We start from the raw sequence: 12,705 nt of genomic DNA, 5'->3' as shown, positions 1-12,705 counted from the left end.
TGAAATCTACTCCAGTGACTGTTTCTGAGACTTTTTGAATAATCTCTTGATTGTGCTTTACTTGCTGTTGGGCAGAGTCATCATGGAAAATGGGACAGTTGTTTTATAGTCCTGTCTGGATGGGGAAACCTTGGAGGAAGACTGTTTCACCCAAGGTCACTCAAAACATGTAAAATATATCCTGCCTCCAAAAATAAACAAGATAGATACATATGGCTGGGCTAGGGGATGAAGCAGGAGTTAATGAGGCCTCTGGGGCTGAGGACTTGCTTTCAAACTGAACAGAGATCACAGTACAGTGGTCAGAGGTGTTTTCCTGAAGCTTTTCTTGTTTCTCCATAGTGCCCAGGAGTGGGACCAGTCACAGTGGAAGCCAAAAGGGAGATTTCAGTAGATCAGATGGGAAATCACTGGATGCCCTCAGAAATGGTGAGTTCCTAGAGTCAGTAATCATGCTGTTAACTTACACAGAGCTACTGCATCCTGGCCCCTTGCCAATTGTCTGCTCTTCATGTCATAAAGGGACTCTCTGGTGGCCCATTAATGGCAGTTCCATTGTATTTCAAACATTTTTTTTGCCTGCTTTGGATCTTGTATGAAATACCCAAGACTAGGACTTTCAAACCTGCCCAAAATACTAGGGAGCTGAACTGCCGCTGGTTGATTCGGTCTAGGTGTGGTACTGGTGTAGCAGAGTTGAAATGCACTCTGATAGGACATGATCTCATCATCACTGTGCCCAACAGGAAAATAAACATTTCGTCTCTGTCTCACTATTTGTTCCAGTAATATCTTGACTCTGGCTTAGCCTTTATGGAGCAGCATAAACCCATTATTCTGTGGCATTTCTTCCTTTCTACAAATAAACAGAATGGCAGGGAGAGGAAGTATGGCCAAGCACTATAATGTTCGGAGCAATAAGACAAAATTAGACATGGCAAAACTGCAGTTCAGTCTGATGGAAGAAGAGTTGTGATGTGTAACACTTCACCCGTGGCTAGGACTTGACTGTACTGGGGCTGTGCTCATAGAGAGACAGTTCCTGTCTTGAATCATTTATAGTCCAGAGAAATGACAAGTGAAATATTACAAGCAATCCTTTCTTTTCAGAGGAAGAATTTGGGTACACAGGGTTAACTGTTTTGCTTTGTAAATCAGCAAGATCTTTGCTGCAGCCAGGAGCAGAGTTTCACTGTAAGTTGTTCGGCCAAAATGTACGTGGCAGGTTTCTCTCAGTGCCTTACCCATCCTTCTGCAGTCCAGTTTTCACCTCTCAAATGTGGTTGATCATTGCAAAGTAAAGATACCTCTAAAATGAGGTAACCCAGGCTTGAGTGTTGTGCCTGATCTTGTGGATTCCTATGTTGTCTCTCCTCCCTTTGTGTGCTCAAGTACAGTCATACACATGGCACTGCAGGCCAAAGCCTGTGGATGTGCTATAGCTGGCAGCAGATTGTCACTCCAGGGTGGAGACGCCCTCAACCACCCTCAGCTCTCATGAACAGGACATGCTCTGGAAAAGCCTGTGAAGTATGACTGCAGAAGTCTGCAGGATGGACCTCACCTTTGGGGACAATTTGATGCTTGTGAGGAGCACCTGTGGTCAAGTCCTCATGCCAGGGAGCAAGCTCTGAGCAGCGCAGCTGTTATCCAGATACTTTGGGACATTTTCATAGAGAAGTGTCTGGTGGGAGTATGGAAACTCGGATCTTGTCTTTCAGCACTAATGCTCGCTCCCGGGTTGGCTGGCTTGAGGCTGGAGCCAGACTGCAATTGCCCAAGTTATTTCTGCAATGAGGAATATATGCAGAGCCAAGCAGAAAGCATCTCGGAAGAAATGAATTACCAGCCAAATATAGATTATTTCATTTCGAGGGACGTCATCCAATCTACTCAGCTTCTCAGTCATTCAGCAACTTTTAATGTCTATTAATGCCTATATTTATAATAATCATGCATACTAAAAGCCCAGCCTGTATTACACCTTTATTGCTCGTTCCTGGCATATAATGTTAGACAGGGCAATGCCTTTTCTTTTTTCTTTGAGTCACTGAGTGCACAAACTCCTCATGTATAAGTATTTCCCAAAAGATGTTACCTCCTTTTTGTGTAGCAGTACGCTAGGAGAGGGTAGAGAAACTGGGGTAATTTTTCAAAGGGGGCTAGTTTCTTTTAAATGCATTTTTTGGCACTGATTCAGCAAACTGTACACATAAATACATATTTATTTATGATAGCTTTGGTGGGGTTTAAGCATGTGCTTGAACTTAAAGGTAAGCTTTGTATTTTGCAGAATAATTGTCCCAATACCCAATACCCCATTTGAGGGTGCAACAGTCAAATGGCACAGTTGTGCACTCTCTTGGGCCAAAGTGGTATGGAAGAAAAAGATGGCTAAACTCAACTAATTACAAGCCCTGCATAAGTACAGCAAAATTCACAGGCTCCATAATAAACTTCTTAGAAATCTTGTTGAAAATTGGTAGTCACCAAGTGATAAATACGGAAAGTTTTTCTCTGATAAAGTTAAAATGTGGTGATTTTTCTTCTGAAATACTCTTGCCGAAGCACTAATGAGATAAATGTATCTATGTCGTGAATAAAATGCCTGATGAAAACCAATCCGAGAGATGGAGTAAGTGATTGAAGAGGGCCAGGATTGTCCCCATCTGCTTTGCATCATTGAGCCGGGCAAAACATCAGAGCATATTGGTGAATCTGGCAGATGTCATGTTATTTTTATGTCATCCTTATTCTTCCAAGGCCTGATCCAAGCCTCACTGAAATCCATAGAAATGAGTGGACTTTCCTTTACATCAGCGAGCTTTGAATTGGTTCCTTCCTCACTCACTGGTAACGTCAGGAGCCTGTGATGGGTCTTGGAGGCATTTTGGCAGAGCAGTTGGACACAACTGTGCTTTCCTTTTTAATCCTGGCCTCTGATGATCTTGTTATTGATGTATGGTGATGGCTGGAGTCCCGAGATAAAATGAAATGGGGAGCATAACAAACTGGAAAATGCATACTGATTTAGAAGTTAATGAGACCATTCCCAGAAGTGCTGAAATTCAATGGGATTTAGAATCCCAAGGACCCTATTATTTTGGAAAATGGACCACATGCTTTCAAGACATTTGGGCAGCTCTGAAAACTTCATCCATCACTTCTATGGAGAGCAGTGTAGACCTTATGTAATATCACAGGCAACAACCAGAACTGTTGAGAGTAAAACCCACAAAATGGCCTAATCTTCTATTGTTTCTGAAGGTGTGAATTCCTCTTTTCCTGATATTAAGTAACTTTTGGGTGTTGTCCTTTTCTGTTAAAAGATGAGTCTGCTGTATATTGCAAAAAGATGTTTATAAATTCCCTCACACGCCTGTCAATCCAGACATCCCTCCTTAGTCCCGTTATGTTTATTTATATAGACACATAAAAAACTAACAATCTTACATGTATTAATCAAGGTGATTCAGCCATGCCTCCCACTGTCTTTCTCTGATTCCAATCTTATTCCAAAATACAGCCCTAAATATCACTGGGGTTACTCATGAAACACAGTGCTGCTCTGCATGAGTAAGACTATTTGAATCTGGCCTGGAGTAAAGTTACTAATTCTCAGTGAGAAGCAGAGCTAGACAAAGATTGCAAAATATTGTCCACTAATCTGTTCTTGAATTTTTAAACATATTTTTTGGTCTCTGTTCACTCGTGGATCTCTGAGCTAATGAACTTGCTGACAGGAATGTTCACCATAACAACCCATTTACAGCAAATATTGCAAGATCTTTGCACTCTTTCCTTCATTCAAAATAATACCATTCTCCCTCCCCAAGAAATGACCTTCCTGTTTCAGAGTTTTGTCATTAATTGTGAATATTCACATTGGTAAGATGTTTTGTTTGTTTTACTAAATCCTCTTCCAGCAAGAAAACAGAATTAAACCAATTGAAGTAGAATTTGACAAAGAAAGACCTCTGAACTCTGGTGCCAAGAGAAAGGATGGTCCCGAAGCTGGAGCTGCAGGGAAATGTGGAGGTCAGTCCTCAGTCCATCAAGGGCTGTGCTGCTCTCTACCTTGCAGCACACTGACATGTGAACAGCTTCCAGGACCTCAGATACACTGGAGTGTGCACGAAGGATGCATAATACTGACAAATCATCCGCTTGTGACCCAGCTATAAAAAAAACGGTGTAGAAATGATTTAGTTACAAATTCTTTACCTAAAGATGTCCTTTCATCTGCTGGGGGATATTTTCTTCGAGGAGATTATTCATGGAGCAAGGTTCTAAAATAAAAATTGAGGAGGATGGAGCAAAGCTGGGCTTTGGTGAATACATCTAAACCCTAGACACATTGCAAATAAACTGAGCTTGTTCCCAGGCAACTCCCAAGTAGAAAATAGGCACAACTGTTCCAAATGATTTTCTCTACAATTTGTTTACCTAGCTTTAGGGTCTTCTTCAGAGTCAGGCAAAATCAAAGAAGAGACAGTTATTGACCTCAGCTTGCTTTGAATCTGGCTTGTAATGAGAGCTATACCCACACCAAGTTTCAAATTCCAAGCAGCTTGATGTGGCCTTTTACAGAGAAAAAAAATGGTTAGAATTTTTATTACAATAAGAAAATGCAATTTTTCATTCTCTCCTCGTTTCAGAAGGTCTGAAGGGATTTTACTCAACTTCCTCTTCTACCTTCAGGCAGAGACCAAATCTGAGAAATTGCAGCCCAATCTTGGAAAGTTCTCAGGATGTAAAAATCAGGGGCTCATGATGGGAAGCTGCTGTTCGATGCACTTCGTTGTCATGTGTGCTTCTGGGAATCCACTGCAGACCAGGTGCCCCCTTCAGCCTCACTTTGTCCTGTTTTATATCCTTCCACCATCTGATCAGAATGATTTAAAAACAAAAAAGTGTCTGATCAGAACAATAAGGTGTTTTGCCCTGTTGGGACCAAGACTGCTAGAAGGTAGTCAAGATCTGGCCTTGCAGAGGCTGGGAATTATCTATCAGCTTCTAGAGTGTGACATCTAGCAGAAGAACATAGATCTTTACACGGCCTGAAACTCGGCAAGGTCAAATGCAGTCTTGCTGTTACTCTGGCACTGAATTTAGCAGCCCCAGACAAAACTGCAGGGGCAGCTCAGGGAGGAGGAGAGAAATGACAGCTAAATTCAGGGGTTCTTCCTTTAGGCAAAATCCTGAAGCTATTGTCCAGGCTTTTGATGATGCAAGGTGTAATAGAGTTAGTATTGATCTGCTTTTGCAATCCTCAGTGTTTCAAAGAGTGTGGTGTGCCCTTATCAAGAGCAAATGTGAGCCTTATAAATATCTGAATGCAGCTGGTATTATTTTCAAGCCCAATTTAGGCACCCTTTTTAGACATTTTGGCAAAATTCATCAGCAGTATGGAAAAGAGTCCATAGAACTGGAAAATTTTGCTGTAAATTCACTGTTGTTACATCCACCAATTTGGAAAAAGTCAGCGCAAAGGCACAATCCTTAAAATAAATAAAAGAAAATGTCTCATAGCTGCCGGCAGGCACTGGAGCTCCCCAGCAGAGGCTGCCTGGGAGCAGCACAAACTGTGCACAACTCCTCAGCCCCAGTAAACAGCAGCTTGGTGTTCTTCCTCCCTGGGAGAGATGTGCTCTTTGCCATTGGTGTAGGTTGCTGATGTTTCGATCTCTTCCCTGGCTGTAGACACCTACTCCTAATTTGCAATCCTGCTCTACTCCAGGAAGAGCTGGAGGAGACAGAAGGTGTGAATGGACAGCCAAAACCGAGCAGAGCCAAGGGACTGGCTTGGCTCTGGAAGGCAAAATGCAAGCTGAGCCATTGGAGCCGGCTGTACGCAGATGAGAAGGAAAATGCACAAAGTGATAAATAACTTTGCTTAGGCTGCCAGGAAGGGCTGCCAGAACATTCTCGCTTGGCTATGCTCTGACTTGGCTCGCCTGCCCCCTCCAGCCCCCCTCCTGCGCAGACGAAATGCCGGGCCAGAGCCACGCATGCATCTCAGGGCCGGCTCACCCCATCCACCCACTTGCCAGCCGGCCCCTCAGGCAGCCGCCTCTGCCCATGCCTCTCCCGTTTGGAGCCCACCCTCCACCAAAGGTGCACCTGGCAGGAAGGCATGGAGAGAGAAAATCGTGAGGTGTATCATTAGCTTGGGCTGTTTCTGGAAGAGCCACCTCTCCCATTGCTTCCCCAACAATGTGGATGGCATCTGCCTCTGGCATCATCCTACACTGCGCCTCCACGGGCAGCAAAACCCCTCTTTCTCCAAGGGTCAGCTCCACACCCTTTCCTTCCAAACACAAGTAGCACACACAGGTGATACGGATGGTTTCATCAGAGGTGATCAGACACCTGCATTCTCACCCCTGAGCACCTGGCAGCTCATGGAGCAGCCTCAGATGAAGGGCTGGAGTCACAGCAGGGGATGTACGGAACAGGGATGAACTGCCAGCCCCATGCATGGCAGCACGCAAATCAAAGCAACACGTCCTCCAGTGCTGCGTGGTGCTACCAACGTCATGCCTTATTGGAGTGGAAGGAGAGATGGATGTTTTAGAGGATTTATCAGGCAAAAAGAAGTGTCGGCATTTCTCAGTTTCAGCTGGCAGCTCCAGCTTGAGGAAAGCTATTGTTGCAGGATTTCCAACGTCTCGCTGCCTTTCTGATCTGCGGTGCATATTGAACATATGTCTCTGTTTAGTTGCCCATTATTTAACCTAGATTTTTTTCCCCCTTGAGAGATTACAGTGAATTCAGGGCACATGAATGGTGTAATTTATCACTTTCCAATATAGACTGTCATGCACTTATGTATAGTGAAAATAATTTGTTGTCAAGTTATCCAGTTACCACCTCATTTTATATGCTTCATAATAAGCTATTTGTAATGATCCATGCTTGTCGGAAGTCTAAATAACCAAAATATTACCATCTCACTACAGATAACTACTAAATATTTCCAGCAGCACTGAATCATCCTGATCCCTGGGAGAGCTATGTCCACATTTTCACAGAAACAGTTTGCTACCAGAAAATCCCTTTTCAAGAGTGTCCACTTTTGTCTTTAAACCCTATAGACTTTGGAAAAATTCATTTTGAGGGGAAAATGCTATTTTATTGGAATTTTTTTTACGCTTGATCCAATTTTCTTATTTTCCTCTTACTGACATGTATTCCTTTCACAAAGGGTATGTCTTCCTGTGTGACCCTGCTCATAGCACTAGCACCTTGAAGGTTGTGGGCATGCCCTTGTGGTACATGCAAGCTATTTTTCTAAAATATTAGAATGCCTAGAGTACTCTGATTAGTACCCATTCACCCTGTGTGCCACACAATGCCCAAGGATTCTTACAGTCACTGAAAAGACAGAGTTGCTCTTAGAAGCTTTGGGATCATCCTGCTTTGGGATCCAGATGACCCTTGGCTGTACCCATCTCACCTCCTGACACCTAAGGCTAAGGTATATTAGCCTCCTGCTTAGAAAAGGCCCTCAATTAGGCAGATCAGTTAGGTGCATTAAATGGCTTAGGCTGAACCTGGCTCAAGCACTTCTTTTGCTCCTCTGTAGTTTGGTGTTAAACCATTTCCCTCCTGTGCAAGCCAGAGACCCCAGCACCATTCCTCACACTTTAGCGTCTGTGTTCTGATCCGCCAGCCTGATGGGGTAGCTGCCCTCAAGGATTTAAAATGTAAGTTACTTCCACTGTTATTTTATGGCATGACTTGGCATGATGTGACATCCCTGTTTGGCTTGAACGGGGACCAGTGGCTTGGACTGCCTGACAGACTGTAGTCAGAGACTAATGACTGCCTGCATACTGCTAGGAAGAACCCCCTGGGGCAGCAGGGGGACCGCTGCCAGCTCTGCTCTGAATTAACATCTTCACTAAGGAGCAGGCAGGCAGATTAGGCAGCCGAGGAAAGAAGGACAAGTAACACCAACCCCCCCCCGGTGTTCCAGCTGCCTTTTGAAAATATCACGAGTAGGTTGTTCAGGTCGATCAAACAGATAAATAATCAAGAACCCACACTGTTCCCCAGGGGGTTTTAATGTTTCAGATAGATGTAAACATGGCAAGTTGTTATCAGAGAAATTGCAGTAGCTGAAACTGGACTGAAACTGTTTGTACACAGAAATGATCTCTAGAGCATACAGTTAGGATGTTTATAAAGTGATGAGCTGCTAGCTGCAATTTCCGTGGCTTCCTAAACAAAATGATGGGCTTAGGTAGAAAAATCACTGCCCTGCATATTCTCAAGCTGCTAAAACGAGGCTGCAGAATAACACAGTAGTGGAGGAAAAATGGGGGGTTTTGAGAGCTTCTTTGAAGCAGCTCTCTGGAGGAGGAACACATCAGAAAAAAACCCAGGTGACAAAGGAGCAAAAAATTAACACAAGATAAACTCTAAACTTGAATCTTTCTGGTTTTCTAGCTCTTCTTTTGCAACTGTATTTCAAATCCTGTAATAAAAAAAAAGCTTTGTTCCATTAGAATAACATTGTTTTTCTTCTTTAACCTTGAGTGGGCTTTTGAAGGAATTCAGATAACTCTGGAAAGCAACAGGAACACTGGGTTTTTAAAAATATTTCTAAAACCAGAAACACTTTAAAGGGTTTGTCTTTGCAGAATACATCATTATTCAATTCTCTGAAAAATGGGTCTTTAGAACTCTTTTGAACTTGTTGTTGTTTGTTATTGGGTTTTTTTGGTTGGCTGGCTGGGTTTTTTGCTTTCTTGGTCAGAGAAGGCCCAGATATTACAGTCAAATTACGTAACTTGACACTGGAGGGGGACACATGGCCCTCCAAAGGTGTGCTTGGGGAACCTGGTGTACATTTTTGAAGGGTAACGAATGGCAATACAAATTAACACAGGAGATAAACCAGGATCTCCTGTTGTTTGATCAGCTGTGCAGCACTGGCACAAAACACCAGCTCAGGAGTGTTGTAGCTGTCTTGGGCATCAGTGCCATTAGACAGGAAAACAAACTTTGATTGGAAACATCTTCAAGAAGTGCCATGTAGAAGCCTTTTGGATTGCTGTCTTGCTGATAGTACATAGGAAATCATGCTAGGCCTCCAGCAAATCAATGCAGAGCCTTTGCAATATGGTGTCCTGGAAACTTGTGCTCTTTTTGTCATTTTGCTTCCAGTTTTTTCTCTGTCCATGGTCTAGATACTCCATCAGCTCTGGGTGTGTCCTTTCTTTGGGTTGTCTGACCAGGAAGTGTTCCTAAACTAAGTGTTCAGGGCTGGCAGTGTTTTGTAACTTCTTGAAATTATGCACATCAAATTATGATACTTAGGAAGCTGATGGTTTTTTTACAGGTGGTAGTCGGGCTGCTGCTCCCAGTTTTGTCAGATATTATTCTCACTGACTGCTCACATGTCATGCCTTTGCCCAATCCAGCCCTCCTTGCAGGGTACATGAGAGGTGTGGGGTTAGGGACTCTGTAGCCCCCACCTTTTTCCAAAACCTTCCTCAGGAAGATATGTACTGTAGGTTAAGATAAAGGAGAGATGCCACACAGCTGTTCTGCACCTATGAACCCAGGTCAGTCTCTGTGTATTTATTTTTAAACTGTAGCATTGTTTTAGCTTGACTTGTCTTCATTTCAAGGCAGAAGTGCAGTTAACATGACCTCTGTTAAAATGAATGTGGGTGTTATTCATATATCAAATTGCACTCAATTAATGAAATCACTATGAAATAATGTCTTGAGTGATAACGGTATGAACTGGGGTAGCCCCAAAGTGATGTGAAATAACCATAGCAATAGTTAAGAATTCTGTGCTGTTGCCGTGGCTACTAGCCTATTTGACTTACCATTGCAGTGGAAGAATATTAGCCAGGAGACAACTCATTTCTGAGACTCCCACATGACAATAATACTTTCTGCCAAACCTCCCTCCCCCCCACCCCGCTGGATTGAAACAAGACAGACATCAAACTATTACTATTGTTGATTCTTACAACGTGTTCCAAAGGGGAAACTAGATTTTCAAATGTCATTAGAAGGGGTATTTGGAGAGATATTCGAAAGTTTTCACATAGGTTGCTCTTTTCTTAAAAAAAAAAAAAAAAAAAAAAAAAAAAAAGAATAATTGTACAAAAAAGAGAACTTGTATGTATGTACCCTCTTTTCTTAAAAAAAAAAAAAAAAAAAAAAAGTAAATAGATTAGTTGTATACAAGAGAGACATTGTTAGCTTTCTACAGAAATTCTTTATCTTTTCAAAAATGTACACTATCCCTAATGGAAGTATTTTATCCAAAAACCTTAGTATATGTTCTACAGAACAGCACTGTGGTGCCCCTTTGAAATTCGGTCTGAACATTCCCCTTATCTCTCATGCATCTGAACAGGTGATCCGAGGAGCTCTCCCAAAGTGCACTGAGATCCAGCAGTTCTTTAGTCCCACTGCTAAATGGTTCCTGTTAAATTACACCCTAGAAAAATGTCCAGTCTGCTCTAGTAGGTCAGAAATCCTTGTGGTTCTGGTGGCTTTTGCACTCTTGGTTCAAGATGCCTAGGAGGAAAGCTGTTAGCAGAAAGGCACCCAGCATAATGTCCTTTGGATGTGTAGTAGGGAACCCACTCAAACCACTACCTGCTCTTGAAAATCTGGACCAGGGTGTTTTCTTGCCTGTCTGAAAGGACTTTTCTTTCACAAACAAATCACCAGTGCTTTGGACAGCAGCTGTGAGGATTTCCTCACATGACATTTGTAGAGACAATGTTGCATATATGTAGTTGAGTATATGTAGTTAATTTTTTTTGGCGTAAGACCATGTGCATCACTGTAGCTATAAAGCCTCACAAAACTGCAGGGCTGAAGTTCCAACAGCAGCATTTTAGGGATTTGAAAGGAAGAATGAGAATAGCAACGTGTCCCAGTATCCCAAAGTTTTTACCACAGAAAAGTGTTGTGCTTCAGATGTTTTGCTTGGCCCAATTTGTGAGATACAGGTACACAGCCAAAGAGTCCTGCATCCCAGCAGTCTGGAGTTTGTATAGAAATGCCTCCAGCTCATGGGCATCTGAAAGGCAGCTACTGGAAAAGACAGCAGTCTTCAGCTCTCCCCTTTCTGACTGCTCCTGCTATGGAGACCTGTAGCTGAGGTGCTCTTTGCTCTGAGTGAGGCTGAAGCAGGTGTCTGGTGTGGAGACAGCAGCAGAAGAGCTGCAAAAACCTCCTCGATTAGCTGCTCAACATATCTAGTGCAACTTCTCAGGATGCCCAGATCAAGAGCCTAAAGACAGCGAGTACATTTGGATGACTCACTGAGGTGGGACAGGGTGGAGAGGCTAATCCCTGTCTACTCCTAAACAGTACAAAAAGGAAGATCCAAAACAAGCAAATCATCACCAACCTCCAAGGAGTCAAGGAGACGTGCTGGTGGATAGCTGGTGTCTCTCCTCCTTCGTGTCCTCGCAAGGGATCCTGGACTGGGCACTTGGAACACACATCTTGATGCCTGCTGATGGCCTGGCTGCTTGGACATGGTGAGTATACAAGTGTGGGGAAATAATTTTTACTTTAAAATGCAATCATTTCCCCCTCCTTCAAGCTCCTGCAGTGAGCTTTGCTGCACTGTTGCAACACTATTTCCTACATTTGTTCAAAGAGGAAAAGATAGTTCAGGACCCTGCTTTAACGCTAATGTGAGTCAGTCCAGTGTGCAACCTCGGTCACATCCAGTGGTGAATCCAGACCAGCACTCAGGGAACTTGAAGGAAGGGAGTAGTTCAGGAGGGAGCTGAGAAGAGAGGATCTGATAGGAGGAGGATAAAGCTGCTCCCAGCCCTTGAAGTGCCTGCAAGGAGGTGCGAAGGTGAGAGATGCTTAAAAGCCGGCGGTCAGGTCTCTGTCCCAATGATGGCTTGAGAAAACTGGGATGCTAGGGGTGGTCTCTGCTACAGCAAAGAGCGTGTCTGGAGCCTGCTGAGGAGGAAAGGCAGCTTGCATGTAGATTTGTGTTGTTGTTGTATAGCCGAAAGCATAAAGCAGCTCTCCCCTCACCCTGCCTCCCCTCCTCTTTCTCTGTCCCTTAATACATAAAAATAAGGATCCTTTATGTGAATAAAAGTAGAAGGCGCCTCCCATCAGCATGTTTTAAAAAAGCCAAAAATAGTCCCAAAGTCTCAACCAAAAGCGAACATAGCCAGAATTTCTGTGGAAAATGTCTGTAGCTGAAGTGGAAGGGGGAGGAATTCAAATTCTAACATGGGCTGCCTGTGCAGCTCGGCATTTCTCCTTGCCCCCAGCCCGGCTGCCTGCCCTCCCCCCCCCCCTGCCGCGGAGGGGGCTGACCCAGCGCGGAGCCGGGACTGGGTTCTGGCCGGGCGGGTGGACCCCGGGAGGCAGCAGAGCCTCCGCTGTGGGCTTCCCTGTCCTTCGTCTGACAGTTCTTGGCAGCTCTGGCGCAACGTGTTGTTAACAGCAGTCCTAATTAATGGGGAACATGTGTGTGTTGCAGAAATCTTTTTTTTTTTTCCTTCTTCTGTTTGGTGGAAATACCGTAAAACTGTTTATATCCACTATAAAAGGGGCGGGGAGGGGTTTACTATCTTCCTATCCCAAAGGTTTCCTTTACCTCAGATCAACCCATTTTGGGAACAGGCACTTCTCTAATCCCTGGGTGCCTTTTCCTAAATGCTTTCACACATCTGCACCCCTCTG

The 12,705-nt window shown here is 43.8% G+C and overlaps 1 long non-coding RNA gene across 2 annotated transcripts in view; it reads left to right on the top strand.

The window, feature by feature from the left end:
- Nucleotides 1-12,705, top strand: part of LOC108444792 — a 125,222-nt gene that overhangs the window by 61,631 nt on the left and 50,886 nt on the right. For both annotated transcript variants that reach the window (XR_001859497.1, XR_001859498.1), the window contains exons 2-3: nt 343-429; nt 11,356-11,528. This is a non-coding gene — a long non-coding RNA (uncharacterized LOC108444792). The remainder of the gene's footprint in view (nt 1-342; nt 430-11,355; nt 11,529-12,705) is intronic.

This window comes from Corvus brachyrhynchos, unplaced genomic scaffold (genome assembly GCF_000691975.1).
Source record: "Corvus brachyrhynchos isolate BGI_N302 unplaced genomic scaffold, ASM69197v1 scaffold62, whole genome shotgun sequence".
NCBI classification, from domain to species: Eukaryota; Metazoa; Chordata; class Aves; order Passeriformes; family Corvidae; genus Corvus; species Corvus brachyrhynchos.
The sequence above is the reverse complement of the archived record's forward strand: the minus strand, read 5'-3'. Positions and strand labels throughout refer to the sequence as shown.